Source organism: Bufo bufo, chromosome 1, assembly GCF_905171765.1.
Source record: "Bufo bufo chromosome 1, aBufBuf1.1, whole genome shotgun sequence".
In the NCBI taxonomy this organism is placed as follows: domain Eukaryota; kingdom Metazoa; phylum Chordata; class Amphibia; order Anura; family Bufonidae; genus Bufo; species Bufo bufo.
Window position 1 is genome coordinate 327,967,822 of NC_053389.1, and position 19,744 is coordinate 327,987,565.

Genomic DNA, 19,744 nt, shown 5'->3' on the forward strand with positions numbered 1-19,744 from the left:
CTTGACTGATGAAAACCCTGCGGCGAGCGTGAAGACATCACCACATGATCACGCAGTTCGCAAGTGGTGACGTCTGATGAGCAAGTGGATGAAGGGAGTATATGTTTTATTTTCAGCCACCATTTTAGGAAAAATTTATTTGCTACCATGAAGCTAAACTTTGAATCGAATTTGTATAATTCGATTAGCTCAACACTAATTGTTATACTCCAGAAATGCAATTAAGTGCATTCATTATTACCACCTCCTCTGACAGAGTTTTATAGTCTCAATGCTCTTACAGTAAAGAACTTCCTTCTATGTAGATGTTGAACTCTTCTTTGGACATAGAAGATGTCCCCTTGTCATGATCGCAGTCCTAGGTATAAACAAATAATGTGAGAGATTTCTGTATTGAGCCTTTGATATACACTGCTCGATAAATAAAGGGAACACTAAAATATCACATTCTAGATCCCAGTGAATGAAATATTCTTATTGCAAATCTTTACTCATTACATAGTGAAATGTGTTGAGAACAATAAAACATCAAAATGATCAATGTAAATCAAAATTAATACCCCATGGAAGTCTGTATTTGGAAAGATACAGTACTCAAAATTGAAGTGGAAAATCAAATTTCAGGCTGATCCAAATTCAGTGGAAATGCCTAGTGATGAGCGGCAGGGGCAATATTCGAATTTGCGATATTTCGCAAATATTTTGTAGAATATTCGTCATATATTCGCAAATTTGAGAATTTGAGATTATATTCTTGATTGTGAATATATTATTCATGCGAAATACCGGCGTGGGTCACTTATGCTACATTTTTCAAGCTGGTATAAGTTTCCAGAGACTGGAGAAAATGGTGGGCACGGCAGAACATTACAATAGCTTTATATGCAGAGAGAGTGCTGCAATATATTTGCGCTTGCAAACTTTTCGCAATTAATGATGCAGATTTTTTTTGCAATACGTGCAACATGTGACATCACAGCACTATATCTGTAGCATGTATGTATGGACAGCATAACCTATTGCAGTGTCTCACTACCCTCGTGGGTACTGCAAAGTCGTAGTGTTATGCTTTGTATGCTTTAAAGGGAACCTGTCACCAGTTTTATGGTGTCCTAACTAAGGGCAACATAAATAAGTGACTGATTCTCTTAGCAAAATGCTGGGTCACTTTCCTTAATTGACCCAGTCAATCTGCCAACATCTTGTATTGAAAAGCTCCAGCTGATAATGATGAGTCCTGAATATTCATGAGCTCCTGACTCTCCCCGCCCACCTGCTGCTTAATGACAGTTATTTTCCATATGAATCAGCAGCAGGTGGGCAGGGGAGTGGCTATAGCTCTGAATTAAATATACGCTGGACTCAATGACATCACGCTGGACTCAAATCATCTCATTAGCATGCGGCATGCGGCATCTTTGTGTGTATATTATGAGGTAACCATCTGTCACACCAGTAAGTGAATACATCTAAGATACTTTTTAGTAGTTAATGATTGTATATAATTAGTTAGATTATAATCAAATATCCATGTAACGGATCCCCTTCCGTTAATGGACGCTTCCTAGCTTGCGCCGAGGACCACAAGCACCGCACTGGACACCACAACCACCGCAGACTCCACAACCGCCGTAGCTTAACTGGAGCCGCGCCGTCTTCCTTCCACCCTGAATGAACCTCCAGCATTCAGGACCGTGTGGGAAAGATCTCTCCTCCAGGGAATATGCAGAACATAGCAATCCCCAGCGTGATGCAGCAATTCCCTCCAATAACGAGACAAGGCTGCGTTTTGAAGGGTTAGCAAAACATGAACTGAACCAAACTCTTTATTGAGGGCTACCCGCCCGTATTTATGCAGGTCCCCACAATGCATCATGGTTTCCTCCTCTCTGCCCTGGAGACACCCGAAGAGCAATTCAATTATCTCCCAGGATAAAGGGAAATCACCAATACACATGTGAGAACAACAGGAGAGGAATCACCACCCAAATACACAAAATCCTCCCTTCTGTCTGGGATATAATTATGGATTAACATAACTATCACAGACAGTAAAAATACAGTTTTTAAACATACACTGTAACTTTAAAACCATACATTCCATCTCCATAAAAATTACATATTTAAACTCAGCATACATCAAACATAAACACTTCCAAAAATCACACAAATCCCTCCAGCGGATCAAAAGTTTAGTGGAAGTCCTTTATGACCGACCGCAAGCACAATTTCCTGCCCAAAACAGTTCCATAGATTTGGGTTGTGCGGTCGGTCAATTTCATGCAGAAAAACGACTAAGTCCCATCTTCAAACGGGACTTAGTCTCTGGAGCTGAAAGTTCAGTATGGAAGAAGGTAATATGTCCCGGGGCCATAGTCGTAGGGCAGGAGGCTAGCCATAAGTTTTCTACAATGCCCAGTGGCAAATGGCAGTTTGTCACAATCCACATGACAGGTTCCCTTTAAATAACCTGTTTTATGCTGCAGTGAATCTTTATGCATAATCCCTGCCTACATACAGTACAGACCAAAAGTTTGGACACACCTTCTAATTCAAAGATTTTTCTTTATTTTCATGACTATGAAAATTGTAGATTCACACTGAAGGCATCAAAACTATGAATTAACACATGTGGAATTATATACATAACAAACAAGTGTGAAACAACTGAAAATATGTCATATTCTAGGTTCTTCAAAGTAGCCACCTTTTGCTTTGATTACTGCTTTGCACACTCTTGGCATTCTCTTGATGAGCTTCAAGAGGTAGTCCCCTGAAATGGTTTTCACTTCACAGGTGTGCCCTGTCAGGTTTAATAAGTGGGATTTCTTGCCTTATAAATGGGGTTGGGACCATCAGTTGCGTTGAGTAGAAGTCAGGTGGATACACAGCTGATAGTCCTACTGAATAGACTGTTAGAATTTGTATTATGGCAAGAAAAAAACAGCTAAGTAAAGAAAAACTAGTGGCCATCATTACTTTAAGAAATGAAGGTCAGTCAGTCAGCCGAAAAATTGGGAAAACTTTGAAAGTAAGGGCTATTTGACCATGAAGGAGAGTGATGGGGTGCTGCGCCAGATGACCTGGCCTCCACAGTCACCGGACCTGAACCCAATCGAGATGGTTTGGGGTGAGCTGGACCGCAGAGTGAAGGCAAAAGGGCCAACAAGTGCTAAGCATCTCTGGGAACTCCTTAAAGACTGTTGGAAAACCATTTCAGGTGACTACCTCTTGAAGCTCATCAAGAGAATGCCAAGAGTGTGCAAAGCAGAAATCAAAGCAAAAGGTGGCTACTTTAAAGAACCTAGAATATTATATATTTTCAGTTGTTTCACACTTGTTTGTTATGTATTTAATTCCACATGTGTTAATTCATAGTTTTGATGCCTTCATAGTCATGAAAATAAAGAAAACTCTTTGAATGAGAAGGTGTGTCCAAACTTTTGGTCTGTACTGTATGTGTTAGATTCCATTACACTGAGCCTACCACTAGGGGGAGACAACACATCCCATATATATAGTCCAGCTTAGGCCTAGTTAAGCAGAGTGTGTGTTCAGTTCAGTCAGAGTTCAGTTCAGTTTGGTCTTAGCTCTCAGTCTGGATTCTTCAGTCCTGAGCTGAAGTGGTCCACATACTCAGAAGGATATTAACCCAAAAAGCACTAAAGAAACAGACACCTAAAGTGTTACGGCCATCGCTATACGTGCCTTAGGACCTTTGGATTCAAAAGTGAAGGATTTACTGGCCTCCGGCAGCCTCACTAACCTGCACTGGGATAACAGGGACCAGCGTAGAAGTCCTCTACCAGTAAGCATAAAACTTATATCATTAATAGCCAGAGACAGACATCACACCTGTAAGCAGTGGACCTCTTGCAGCTTTACCTCTGTCCATCTTAAAGAGACTGTATTTCATACCTGGATGTACTAGAGACTGTTTTGTACTTGGATGTTACCGTTACCAGGAGCAACGTTCAGTAAAAGTTATAAGCTGGATTGCACCATCCTTGTCTCAGTCTCCAATTCCTCAATTGACACTACAGTAAATGGTTGTTCAGGTGTCACGACTACAAGGGACCTTGCCATAGGCACATTAATACAGACCATCAAAGGCACCTCGAACCACTATCTGGCCTGTGTCCCTTACACCAGAGTGTGCCCGGAGAATTCCTGTGCCGTTATCCTCATCACTTGTGCAGGCCTGCCCAGGGACGACATAACAGTGAGTAACCAGAACTGTATTTACCTCGGCCCACCTATTGCTCACACCGTGACCTTACATATAATTCCACTGTCGGTCTGGCTCACTGCATAAAATAAATTGGCATCACCATGAACAGGATCCATTCCTTGGTAAAAAAACACATTTTTAAAACTGCAAAATTGTGGATTTTTCTAAAGTCAATAGCGCTGCTTGCTCTGTTTGAATGGACTGTTTTGCACGTAAGAAGGCTGCCTAATAGGGATGAGCGAACCCGAACATTTTCGTAAAAGTCTGTGTTCGGTGTTCGGCGCTTTTTTGGCGCTTTTTGAAAGGCTGCAAAGCAGCCAATCAACAAGCATCATACTACTTGCCCCAAGAGGCCATCACAGCCTTGCCTACTATTGGCATGGCTGTGATTGGCAAGTGCAGCATGTGACCCAGCCTCTATATAAGCTTGGGTCACGTTGCGCTGCACGTCACTCTGCTGATTGAAGCATAGGGAGAGGTTGCAGCTGCGACGTTAGGGCGAGATTAGGCAGATTAACTCCTCCAAAAGACTTCATTCTGTGATCGATCTGCAGCTGTGGATCATTGAAGTGCTAATATTGACTTGCTCACTTTTTTGAGGCTGCCCAGAGCGTTTTTAGATCACTTTTTTTCTGGGGTGATCGGCGGCCATTTTGTGACTTGTGGTGCGCCAGCACAAGCTATCACCAAGTGTATTTAACCATCAATAGTGTGGTTATTTTGTGCTATATCCTACATCAGCTGCAGGCTGAGCCTGTGTCACCGAAGTGCATTTAACCATCAACAGTCTGGTTTTTTTTTGGCCATATACTACATCAGCTGCAGGCTGAGCCTGTGTCACCGAAGTGCATTTAACCATCAACAGTCTGATTATTTTTTGGCCATATACTACATCTGGTGCAGGCTGAACCTGTGTCACCCAAGTGCATTTAACCATCAACAGTGTGGTTATTTTTTGGCCATATACTACATCAGGGGCAAGTTGAGCCTGTCACCCAGCGCCTAAAAAATAGACCTGACATTTCTATTCAACCAAATCTGTACTGTTTTAGCTGGTCAAGTTATTTGTAGTGACCGTAAAAGCACACTTTTTGTTCTGGGTTGAAAAACTATTCCCAAATTTGCCATTCTCAAAATAACTAGTTTCTGGTATATGAGGCCTACTTGAAATCTATCCCAAAAAGGATATCTTACATTGAAGGTGCTGATAGTGTCATTCAGAAAAACCTAAGACACACGCTACCGTGCAGATAGAAGTCTGATTCTGTAATTAAACCTAAACCTGTCACACAGCGCAAAAAAAAACAGGCCTCACATCTCTATTCAACCAAATCTGTACTGTTTTAGCTGGTCAAGTTAGTTGTAGTGACCGTAAAAGCAATTTTTTTTTTCTGGGTTGAAAAACTATTCCCAAATTTGCCATTCTCAAAATAACTAGTTTCTGGTATTTGAGGCCTACTTGAAATCTATCCGAAAAAGGATATCTTACATTGAAGGTGCTGATAGTGTCATTCAGAAAAACCTATGACACACGCTACCGTGCAGATAGAAGTCTGATTCTGTGATTAAACCTATACCTGTCACACAGCGCAAAAAAAAAACAGGCCTCACATTTCTATTCAACCAAATCTGTACTGTTTTAGCTGGTCAAGTTATTTCTAGTGACCGTAAAAGCACATTTTTGTTTCTGGGTTGAAAAACTATTCCCAAATTTGCCATTCTCAAAATAACTAGTTTCTGGTATTTGAGGCCTACTTGAAATCTATCCCAAAAAGGATATCTTACATTGAAGGTACTGATAGTGTCATTCAGAAAAACCTAAGACACACGCGACCGTGCAGATAGAAGTCTGATTCTGTGATTAAACCTATACCTGTCACACAGCGCAAAAAAAAAACAGGCCTCACATTTCTATTCAACCAAATCTGTACTGTTTTAGCTGGTCAAGTTATTTCTAATGACCGTAAAAGCACATTTTTTTTTCTGGGTTGAAAAACTATTCCCAAATTTGCCATGCTCAAAATAACTAGTTTCTGGTATTTGAGGCCTACTTGAAATCTATCCCAAAAAGGATATCTTACATTGAAGGTACTGATAGTGTCATTCAGAAAAACCTAAGACACGCGCTACCATGCAGATAGAAGTCTGATTCTGTGATTAAACCTATACCTGTCACACAGCGCAAAAAAAAACAGGCCTCACATTTCTATTCAACCAAATCTGTACTGTTTTAGCTGGTCAAGTTATTTCTAGTGACCGTAAAAGCACATTTTTTTTTCGGGGTTGAAAAACTATTCCCAAATTTGCCATTCTCAAAATAACTAGTTTCTGGTATTTGAGGCCTACTTGAAATCTATCCCAAAAAGGATATCTTACATTGAAGGTACTGATAGTGTCATTCAGAAAAACCTAAGACACACGCTACCGTGCAGATAGAAGTCTGATTCTGTGATTAAACCTATACCTGTCACACAGCGCAAAAAAAAACAGGCCTCACATTTCTATTCAACCAAATCTGTACTGTTTTAGCTGGTCAAGTTAGTTGTAGTGACCGTAAAAGCACATTTTTTTGTCTGGGTTGAAAAACTATTCCCAAATTTGCCATTCTCAAAATAACTAGTTTCTGGTATTTGAGGCCTACTTGAAATCTATCCCAAAAAGGATATCTTACATTGAAGGTACTGATAGTGTCATTCAGAAAAACCTAAGACACACGCTACCGTGCTGATAGAAGTCTGATTCTGTGATTAAACCTATACCTGTCACACAGCGCAAAAAAAAACAGGCCTCACATTTCTATTCAACCAAATCTGTACTGTTTTAGCTGGTGAAGTTATTTCTAGTGACCGTAAAAGCACATTTTTTTTTCTGGGTTGAAAAACTATTCCCAAATTTGCCATTCTCAAAATAACTAGTTGCTGGTATTTGAGGCCTACTTGAAATCTATCCCAAAAAGGAGATCTTACATTGAAGGTGCTGATAGTGTCATTCAGAAAAACCTAAGACACACGCTACCGTGCAGATAGAAGTCTGATTCTGTAATTAAACCTAAACCTGTCACACAGCGCAAAAAAAAAACAGGCCTCACATCTCTATTCAACCAAATCTGTACTGTTTTAGCTGGTCAAGTTAGTTGTAGTGACCGTAAAAGCAAATTTTTTTTTCTGGGTTGAAAAACTATTCCCAAATTTGCCATTCTCAAAATAACTAGTTTCTGGTATTTGAGGCCTACTTGAAATCTATCCGAAAAAGGATATCTTACATTGAAGGTGCTGAAAGTGTCATTCAGAAAAACCTATGACACACGCTACCGTGCAGATAGAAGTCTGATTCTGTGATTAAACCTATACCTGTCACACAGCGAAAAAAAAAACAGGCCTCACATCTCTATTCAACCAAATCTGTACTGTTTTAGCTGGTCAAGTTATTTCTAGTGACCGTAAAAGCACATTTTTGTTTCTGGGTTGAAAAACTATTCCCAAATTTGCCATTCTCAAAATAACTAGTTTCTGGTATTTGAGGCCTACTTGAAATCTATCCCAAAAAGGATATCTTACATTGAAGGTACTGATAGTGTCATTCAGAAAAACCTAAGACACGCGCTACCATGCAGATAGAAGTCTGATTCTGTGATTAAACCTATACCTGTCACACAGCGCAAAAAAAACAGGCCTCACATTTCTATTCAACCAAATCTGTACTGTTTTAGCTGGTCAAGTTATTTCTAGTGACCGTAAAAGCACATTTTTTTTTCTGGGTTGAAAAACTATTCCCAAATTTGCCATTCTCAAAATAACTAGTTTCTGGTATTTGAGGCCTACTTGAAATCTATCCCAAAAAGGATATCTTACATTGAAGGTACTGATAGTGTCATTCAGAAAAACCTAAGACACACGCTACCGTGCAGATAGAAGTCTGATTCTGTGATTAAACCTATACCTGTCACACAGCGCAAAAAAAAAACAGGCCTCACATTTCTATTCAACCAAATCTGTACTGTTTTAGCTGGTCAAGTTATTTCTAGTGACCGTAAAAGCACATTTTTTTGTCTGGGTTGAAAAACTATTCCCAAATTTGCCATTCTCAAAATAACTAGTTTCTGGTATTTGAGGCCTACTTGAAATCTATCCCAAAAAGGATATCTTACATTGAAGGTACTGATAGTGTCATTCAGAAAAACCTAAGACACACGCTACCGTGCAGATAGAAGTCTGATTCTGTAATTAAACCTATACCTGTCACACAGCGCAAAAAAAAACAGGCCTCACATTTCTATTCAACCAAATCTGTACTGTTTTAGCTGGTGAAGTTATTTCTAGTGACCGTAAAAGCACATTTTTTTTTCTGGGTTGAAAAACTATTCCCAAATTTGCCATTCTCAAAATAACTAGTTTCTGGTATTTGAGGCCTACTTGAAATCTATCCCAAAAAGGATATCTTACATTGAAGGTGCTGATAGTGTCATTCAGAAAAACCTAAGACACACGCTACCGTGCAGATAGAAGTCTGATTCTGTAATTAAACCTAAACCTGTCACACAGCGCAAAAAAAAACAGGCCTCACATCTCTATTCAACCAAATCTGTACTGTTTTAGCTGGTCAAGTTAGTTGTAGTGACCGTAAAAGCAAATTTTTTTTTCTGGGTTGAAAAACTATTCCCAAATTTGCCATTCTCAAAATAACTAGTTTCTGGTATTTGAGGCCTACTTGAAATCTATCCCAAAAAGGATATCTTACATTGAAGGTGCTGAAAGTGTCATTCAGAAAAACCTATGACACACGCGACCGTGCAGATAGAAGTCTGATTCTGTGATTAAACCTATACCTGTCACACAGCGCAAAAAAAAACAGGCCTCACATTTCTATTCAACCAAATCTGTACTGTTTTAGCTGGTCAAGTTATTTCTAATGACCGTAAAAGCACATTTTTTTTTCTGGGTTGAAAAACTATTTCCAAATTTGCCATGCTCAAAATAACTAGTTTCTGGTATTTGAGGCCTACTTGAAATCTATCCCAAAAAGGATATCTTACATTGAAGGTACTGATAGTGTCATTCAGAAAAACCTAAGACACGCGCTACCATGCAGATAGAAGTCTGATTCTGTGATTAAACCTATACCTGTCACACAGCGCAAAAAAAAACAGGCCTCACATTTCTATTCAACCAAATCTGTACTGTTTTAGCTGGTCAAGTTATTTCTAGTGACCGTAAAAGCACATTTTTTTTTCTGGGTTGAAAAACTATTCCCAAATTTGCCATTCTCAAAATAACTAGTTTCTGGTATTTGAGGCCTACTTGAAATCTATCCCAAAAAGGATATCTTACATTGAAGGTACTGATAGTGTCATTCAGAAAAACCTAAGACACACGCTACCGTGCAGATAGAAGTCTGATTCTGTGATTAAACCTATACCTGTCACACAGCGCAAAAAAAAACAGGCCTCACATTTCTATTCAACCAAATCTGTACTGTTTTAGCTGGTCAAGTTATTTCTAGTGACCGTAAAAGCACATTTTTTTGTCTGGGTTGAAAAACTATTCCCAAATTTGCCATTCTCAAAATAACTAGTTTCTGGTATTTGAGGCCTACTTGAAATCTATCCCAAAAAGGATATCTTACATTGAAGGTACTGATAGTGTCATTCAGAAAAACCTAAGACACACGCTACCGTGCAGATAGAAGTCTGATTCTGTGATTAAACCTATACCTGTCACACAGCGCAAAAAAAAAACAGGCCTCACATTTCTATTCAACCAAATCTGTACTGTTTTAGCTGGTCAAGTTATTTCTAGTGACCGTAAAAGCACATTTTTTTTTCTGGGTTGAAAAACTATTCCCAAATTTGCCATTCTCAAAATAACTAGTTTCTGGTATTTGAGGCCTACTTGAAATCTATCCCAAAAAGGATATCTTACATTGAAGGTACTGATAGTGTCATTCAGAAAAACCTAAGACACACGCTACCGTGCAGATAGAAGTCTGATTCTGTGATTAAACCTATACCTGTCACACAGCGCAAAAAAAAACAGGCCTCACATTTCTATTCAACCAAATCTGTACTGTTTTAGCTGGTCAAGTTATTTCTAGTGACCGTAAAAGCACATTTTTTTTTCTGGGTTGAAAAACTATTCCCAAATTTGCCATTCTCAAAATAACTAGTTTCTGGTATTTGAGGCCTACTTGAAATCTATCCCAAAAAGGATATCTTACATTGAAGGTGCTGATAGTGCCATTCAGAAAAACCTAAGACACACGCTACCGTGCTGATAGAAGTCTGATTATGTGATTAAACCTATACCTGTCACACAGCGCAAAAAAAAACAGGCCTCACATTTCTATTCAACCAAATCTGTACTGTTTTAGCTGGTCAAGTTATTTCTAGTGACCGTAAAAGCACGTTTTTTTTTCTGGGTTGAAAAACTATTCCCAAATTTGCCATTCTCAAAATAACTAGTTTCTGCTATTTGAGGCCTACTTGAAATCTCTCCCAAAAAGGATATATTACATTGAAGGTACTGATAGTGTCATTCAGAAAAACCTAAGACACACGCTACCGTGCAGATAGAAGTCTGATTCTGTGATTAAACCTATACCTGTCACACAGCGCAAAAAAAAAACGGCCTCACATTTCTATTCAACCAAATCTGTACTGTTTTAGCTGGTCAAGTTATTTCTAGTGACCGTAAAAGCACACTTTTTGTTCTGGGTTGAAAAACTATTCCCAAATTTGCCATTCTCAAAATTGTGGTGAACGGGAACAATGAGGAAAACATCTAATAAGGGACGCGGACGTGGACATGGTCGTGGTGGTGTTAGTGGACCCTCTGGTGCTAGGAGAGGACGTGGCCGTTCTGCCACAGCCACACGTCCTAGTGTACCAACTACCTCAGGTCCCAGTAGCCGCCAGAATTTACAGGGATATTTGGTGGGGCCCAATGCCGTTCTAAGGATGGTAAGGCCTGAGCAGGTACAGGCATTAGTCAATTGGGTGGCCGACAGTGCATCCAGCACGTTCACATTATCTCCCACCCAGTCTTCTGCAGAAAGCGCACAGATGGCGCATGAAAACCAAGCCCATCAGTCTGTCACATCACCCCCATGCATATCAGGGAAACTGTCTGAGCCTCAAGTTATGCAGCAGTCTCTTATGCTGTTTGAAGACTCTGCTGCCAGGGTTTCCCAAGGGCATCCACCTAGCCCTTCACCAGGGGTGGAAGAGATAGAATGCACTAACGCACAACCACTTATGTTTCCTGATGATGAGGACATGGGAATACCACCTCAGCACGTCTCTGATGATGACGAAACACAGGTGCCAACTGCTGCGTCTTTCTGCAGTGTGCAGACTGAACAGGAGGTCAGGGATCAAGACTGGGTGGAAGACGATGCAGGGGACGATGAGGTCCTAGACCCCACATGGAATGAAGGTCGTGCCACTGACTTTCAGAATTCGGAGGAAGAGGCAGTGGTGAGACCGAGCCAACAGCGTAGCAAAAGAGGGAGCAGTGGGCAAAATCAGAACACCCGCCGCCAAGAGACTCCGCCTGCTACTGACCGCCGCCATCTGGGACCGAGCACCCCAAAGGCAGCTTCAAGGAGTTCCCTGGCATGGCACTTCTTCAAACAATGTGCTGACGACAAGACCCGAGTGGTTTGCACGCTGTGCCATCAGAGCCTGAAGCGAGGCATTAACGTTCTGAACCTTAGCACAACCTGCATGACCAGGCACCTGCATGCAAAGCATGAACTGCAGTGGAGTAAACACCTTAAAAACAAGGAAGTCACTCAGGCTACCCCTGCTACCTCTTCTGCTGCTGCCGCCTCGGCCTCTTCTGCTGCTGCTGCCGCCGCCTCGGCCTCTTCCTCTGCCTCTGGAGGAACGTTGGCACCTGCCGCCCAGCAAACATGGGATGTACCACCAACACCACCACCTGCGTCACCAAGCATCTCAACCATGTCACACGGTAGCGTTTAGCTCTCCATCTCACAAACATTTGAGAGAAAGCGTAAATTCCCACCTAGCCACCCTCGATCCCTGGCCCTGGATGCCAGCATTTCTAAACTACTGGCCTATGAAATGCTGTCATTTAGCCTGGTGGACACACACAGCTTCAAACAGCTCATGTCACTTGCTGTCCCACAGTATGTTGTTCCCAGCTGCCACTACTTCTCCAAGAGAGCCGTGCCTTCCCTGCACAAACAAGTGTCCGATAAAATCAAGTGTGCACTGCGCAACGCCATCTGTGGAAAGGTCCACCTAACCACAGATACGTGGACCAGTAAGCACGGCCAGGGACGCTATATCTCCCTAACTGCACACTGGGTAAATGTAGTGGCGGCTGGGCCTCAGGCGGAGAGCTGTTTGGCGCACGTCCTTCCGCCGCCAAGGATCGCAGGGCAACATTCTTTGCCTCCTGTCTCCTCCTCCTCCTACTCAGCTTCCTCCTCCTCTTCTTCCACCTGCTCATCCAGTCAGCCACACACCTTCACAACCAACTTCAGCACAGCCCGGGGTAAACGTCAGCAGGCCATTCTGAAACTCATATGTTTGGGGGACAGGCCCCACACCGCACAGGAGTTGTGGTGGGGTATAGAACAACAGACCGACGAGTGGTTGCTGCCGGTGAGCCTCAAGCCCGGCCTGGTGGCTTGCGATAATGGGCGAAATCTCGTTGCAGCTCTGGGACTAGCCGGTTTGACGCACATCCCTTGCCTGGCGCATGTGCTGAATTTGGTGGTGCAGAAGTTCATTCGCAACTACCCCGACATGTCAGAGCTGCTGCATAAAGTGCGGGCCGTCTGTTCGCGCTTCCGGCGTTCACACCCTGCCGCTGCTCGCCTGTCTGCGCTACAGCGTAACTTCGGCCTTCCCGCTCACCGCCTCATATGCGACGTACCCACCAGGTGGAACTCCACCTTGCATATGCTGGACAGACTGTGCGAGCAGCAGCAGGCCATAGTGGAGTTTCAGCTGCAGCACGCACGGGTCAGTCGCACTGTGGATCAGACACACTTCACCACCAATGACTGGGCCTCCATGCGAGACCAGTGTGCCCTGTTGCGTTGTTTTGAGTACTCCACCAACATGGCCAGTGGCGATGACGCCGTTATCAGCGTTACAATACCACTTCTATGTCTCCTTGAGAAAACACTTAGGGCGATGATGGAAGAGGAGGTGGCCCAGGAGGAAGAGGAGGAAGAGGGGTCATTTTTAGCACTTTCAGGCCAGTCTCTTCGAAGTGACTCAGAGGGAGGTTTTTTGCAACACCAGAGGCCTGGTACAAATGTGGCCAGACAGGGCCCACTACTGGAGGACGAGGAGGACGAGGATGAGGAGGAGGTGGAGGAGGATGAGGATGAAGCATGTTCACAGCGGGGTGGCACCCAAAGCAGCTCGGGCCCATCACTGGTGCGTGGCTGGGGGAAACACAGGACGATGACGATACGCCTCCCACAGTGGACAGCTTGTCCTTACCTCTGGGCAGCCTGGCACACATGAGCGACTACATGCTGCAATGCCTGCGCAATGACAGCAGAGTTGCCCACATTTTAACGTGTGCGGACTACTGGGTTGCCACCCTGCTGGATCCCCGGTACAAAGACAATGTGCCCACCTTACTTCCTACACTGGAGCGTGATAGGAAGATGCGCGAGTACAAGCGCACGTTGGTAGACGCGCTACTGAGAGCATTCCCAAATGTCACAGGGGAACCAGTGGAAGCCCAAGGCGAAGGCAGAGGAGGAGCAAGAGATCGCCAACGCAGCTGTGTCACGCCCAGCTCCTCTGAGGGCAGGGTTAGCATGGCAGAGATATGGAAAAGTTTTGTCAACACGCCACAGCTAACTGCACCACCACCTGATACGGAAAGTGTTAGCAGGAGGCAACATTTCACTAACATGGTGGAACAGTACCTGTGCACACACCTCCACGTACTGACTGATGGTTCGGCCCCATTCAACTTCTGGGTCTCCAAATTGTCCACGTGGCCAGAGCTAGCCTTTTATGCCTTGGAGGTGCTGGCCTGCCCGGCGGCCAGCGTTTTGTCTGAACGTGTATTCAGCCCGGCAGGGGGCGTCATTACAGACAAACGCAGCCGCCTGTCTACAGCCAATGTGGACAAGCTGACGTTCATAAAAATGAACCAGGCATGGATCCCACAGGACTTGTCCATCCCTTGTGCAGATTAGATATTAACTACCTCCCCTTAACAATATATTATTCTACTCCAGGGCACTTCCTCATTCAATACTATTTTTAATTTCAAATTGAGTAAGATGTCGCACTAAGAACACTCAAACGACACCAGGTGCTCCTGTAAATTGAGGCCACTCACTCAATTTAGAAAAGCATATACGTATATAGGTGAACAGGGCACTCAAGGATAGCTGCGACCGTGTATTTAAGGCAAAGATGAGCTTTATTGATAATATAAATATATTTGATGCATATAACAATCAAGAATGCAGTAGAATAAATAGGTTATTAACAAATAAATATAATGAATATTCGACAGAGCAAAGGCTATTATTCGATTAATCAGCAAATATTCAATAGTCCAATATTGTAAATCTTGGATCCAATGATTGTGAACATCCAAAGACTTGTTTGCAATAAGTCTATTCGTTTTTTACTTTCATATTGAGACAACAGTCATATGCTTTGCAGTTATTCAAATAGTCGCGGCGGCGTCCCGCCAAAGCGACGTGAATGGCAGCAACTCACTGCTGAAAAGCTTGCAAGCGAATTAAGTCCATTACCTTTGTATCGACCAAGTGTTCGTCCGAAATAATCACAAGAGCCTTCAAGTGTACTTACTCCCAGGATCTGCCTTTAGATATTTGTAGCAGTATTCAATCAGGAGATTAAAGCCGGCTCTCTGTTCGGTTATGGTCGATTTAATGGTAAGGTAGGTTTTTCAGTACAAAGATGGGGTGTAGCACCAGACGCGTTTCGGGGTCCAACCCCTTCCTCAGTGGTATGCTTCACCCCATCTATAACCCCTCTTTTATACTGGATGTTACTTGTTTAACTTGGTCTCAATCCAATCTTCATTTCCTGTCTGTCGGTACTCAGGTGTTCCACATTGTATCACAATCACAAAGAGAGATGTCAGATGTGGAAACTAAAAAATACTTTTGCTGACTTTTACAATGCATCATATTTCTGCAATTTCACCCAGTTATATACTTTAAATTTCTACATCCATTGATGCAAAAAACGCATCTGGACACCATGCGTTTTTAATGCGGTTTCCATGCGTTTTTCGCATTTTCACTTAACCACCTCAGCCCCCAGTGCTTAAACACCCTGAAAGACCAGGCCACTTTTTACACTTCTGACCTACACTACTTTCACCGTTTATTGCTCGGTCATGCAACTTACCACCCAAATGAATTTTACCTCCTTTTCTTCTCACTAATAGAGCTTTCATTTGGTGGTATTTCATTGCTGCTGACATTTTTACTTTTTTTGTTATTAATCGAAATTTAACGATTTTTTTTGCAAAAAAATGACATTTTTCACTTTCAGTAGTAAAATTTTGCAAAAAAAAACGACATCCATATAGAAATTTTGCTCTAAATTTATAGTTCTACATGTCTTTGATAAAAAAAAAATGTTTGGGTAAAAAAAAAATGGTTTGGGTAAAAGTTATAGCGTTTACAAACTATGGTACAAAAATGTGAATTTCCGCTTTTTGAAGCAGCTCTGACTTTCTGAGCACCTGTCATGTTTCCTGAGGTTCTACAATGGCCAGACAGTACAAACACCCCACAAATGACCCCATTTCTGAAAGTAGACACCCTAAGGTATTCGCTGATGGGCATAGTGAGTTCATAGAACTTTTTATTTTTTGTCACAAGTTAGCGGAAAATTATGATTTTTTTTTTTTTTTCTTACAAAGTCTCATATTCCACTAACTTGTGACAAAAAATAAAAAGTTCTATGAACTCACTATGCCCATCAGCGAATACCTTGGGGTCTCTTCTTTCCAAAATGGGGTCACTTGTGGGGTAGTTATACTGCCCTGGCATTCTAGGGGCCCAAATGTGTGGTAAGGAGTTTGAAATCAAATTCTGTAAAAAATGACCTGTGAAATCCGAAAGGTGCTCTTTGGAATATGGGCCCCTTTGCCCACCTAGGCTGCAAAAAAGTGTCACACATCTGGTATCTCCGTACTCAGGAGAAGGTGGGGAATGTGTTTTGGGGTGTCATTTTACATATACCCATGCTGGGTGAGAGAAATATCTTGGCAAAAGACAACTTTTCCCATTTTTTTATACAAAGTTGTCATTTGACCAAGATATTTATCTCACCCAGCATGGGTATATGTAAAAAGACACCCCAAAACACATTCCTCAACTTCTCCTGAGTACGGGGATACCAGATGTGTGACACTTTTTTGCAGCCTAGGTGGGCAAAGGGGCCCATATTCCAAAGAGCACCTTTCGGATTTCACTCCTCATTTTTTCCTGAATTTGATTTCAAACTCCTTACCACACATTTGGGCCCCTAGAATACCAGGGCAGTATAACTACCCCACAAGTGACCCCATTTTGGAAAGAAGACACCCCAAGGTATTCCGTGAGGGGCATGGCGAGTTCCTAGAATTTTTTATTTTTTGTCACAAGTTAGTGGAAAATGATGATTTTTTTTTTATTTTTTTTTTCATACAAAGTCTCATATTCCACAAACTTGTGACAAAAAATAAAAACTTCCATGAACTCACTATGCCCATCAGCGAATACCTTGGGGTCTCTTCTTTCCAAAATGGGGTCACTTGTGGGGTAGTTATACTGCCCTGGCATTCTAGGGGCCCAAATGTGTGGTAAGTAGGTAAATGACCTGTGAAATCCGAAAGGTGCTCTTTGGAATGTGGGCCCCTTTGCCCACCTAGGCTGCAAAAAAGTGTCACACATCTGGTATCTCTGTATTCAGGAGAAGTTGAGGAATGTGTTTTGGGGTGTCTTTTTACATATACCCATGCTGGGTGAGATAAATATCTTGGTCAAATGCCAACTTTGTATAAAAAAATGGGAAAAGTTGTCTTTTGCCAAGATATTTCTCTCACCCAGCATGGGTATATGTAAAATGACACCCCAAAACACATTCCCCAACTTCTCCTGAGTACGGCGATACCAGATGTGTGACACTTTTTTGCAGCCTAGGTGGGCAAAGGTGCCCAAATTCCTTTTAGGAGGGCATTTTTAGACATTTGGATACCAGACTTCTTCTCACGCTTTGGGGCCCCTAGAATGCCAGAGCAGTATAAATACCCCACATGTGACCCCATTTTGGAAAGAAGACACCCCAAGGTATTCAATGAGGGGCATGGCGAGTTCATAGAAATTTTTTTTTTTTGGCACAAGTTAGCGGAAATTTATATTTTTAATTTTTTTCTCACAAAGTCTCCCGTTCCGCTAACTTGGGACAAAAAATTCAATCTTTCATGGACTCAATATGCCCCTCACGGAATACCTGGGGGTGTCTTCTTTCCGAAATGGGGTCACATGTGGGGTATTTATACTGCCCTGGCATTCTAGGGGCCCTAAAGCGTGAGAAGAAGTCTGGAATATAAATGTCTAAAAAATTTTACGCATTTGGATTCCGTGAGGGGTATGGTGAGTTCATGTGAGATTTTATTTTTTGACACAAGTTAGTGGAATATGAGACTTTGTAAGAAAAAAAAAAAAATTCTGCTAACTTGGGCCAAAAAAATATCTGAATGGAGCCTTACAGAGGGGTGATCAATGACAGGGGGGTGATCAATGACAGGGGGGTTGATCAATGACAGGGGGGTTGATCAATGACAGGGGGGTGATCAGGGAGTCTATATGGGGTGATCACCACAGTCATTGATCACGCCCCTGTAAGGCTTCATTCAGACGTCCGGATGCGTTTTGCGGATCCGATCCATCTATCAGTGCATCCGTAAAAATCATGCGGACATCTGAATGGAGCTTTACAGGGGGGTAATCAATGACAGGGGGGTGATCAGGGATTCTATATGGGGTGATCACCACAGTCATTGATCATGCCCCTGTAAGGCTTCATTCAGACGTCCGGATGCGTTTTGCGGATCGGATCCATCTATCAGTGCATCCGTAAAAATCATGCGGACATCTGAATGGAGCTTTACAGGGGGGTGATCAATGACAGGGGGGTGATCAGGGAGTCTATATGGGGTGATCACCACAGTCATTGATCATGCCCCTGTAAGGCTTCATTCAGACGTCCGGATGCGTTTTGCGGATCGGATCCATCTATCAGTGCATCCGTAAAAATCATGCGGACATCTGAATGGAGCTTTACAGGGGGGTGATCAATGACAGGGGGGTGATCAGGGAGTCTATATGGGGTGATCACCACAGTCATTGATCATGCCCCTGTAAGGCTTCATTCAGACGTCCGGATGCGTTTTGCGGATCGGATCCATCTATCAGTGCATCCGTAAAAATCATGCGGACATCTGAATGGAGCTTTACAGGGGGGTGATCAGGGAGTCTATATGGGGTGATCACCACAGTCATTGATCATGCCCCTGTAAGGCTTCATTCAGACGTCCGGATGCGTTTTGAGGATCGGATCCATCTATCAGTGCATCCGTAAAAATCATGCGGACATCTGAATGGAGCTTTACAGGGGGGTGATCAGGGAGTCTATATGGGGTGATCTCCACAGTCATTGATCATGCCCCTGTAAGGCTTCATTCAGACGTCCGGATGCGTTTTGCGGATCGGATCCATCTATCAGTGCATCCGTAAAAATCATGCGGACATCTGAATGGAGCTTTACAGGGGGGTGATCAGGGAGTCTATATGGGGTGATCACCACAGTCATTGATCATGCCCCTGTAAGGCTTCATTCAGACGTCCGGATGCGTTTTGAGGATCGGATCCATCTATCAGTGCATCCGTAAAAATCATGCGGACGTCTGAATGGAGCTTTACAGGGGGTTGATCAATGACAGGGGTGTAATCAATGACAGGGGGGGTGATCAGGGAGTCTATATGGGGTGATAACCACAGTCATTGATCACGCCCCTGTAAGGCTTCATTCAGACGTCCGGATGCGTTTTGCGGATCTGATCCATCTATCAGTGGATCCGTAAAAATCATGCGGACATCTGAATGGAGCTTTACAGGGGGGTAATGAATGACAGGGGGGTGATCAATGACAGGGGGGTGATCAGGGAGTCTATATGGGGTGATCAGGGGTGATCAGGGGCTAATAAGGGGTTAATAAGTGACGGGGGGGGTGTAGTGTAGTGTAGTGGTGCTTGGTGGGACTTTACTGCGCTACCTGTGTCCTCTGGTGGTCGATTTAAACAAATGGGACCACCAGAGGACCAGGTAGCAGGTATATTAGACGCTGTTATCAAAACAGCGTCTAATATACCTGTTAGGGGTTAAAAAAAACACATCTCCAGCCTGCCAGCGAACGATCGCCGCTGGCAGGCTGGAGATCAACTCTCTTACCTTCCGTTCCTGTGAGCGCGCGCGCCTGTGTGC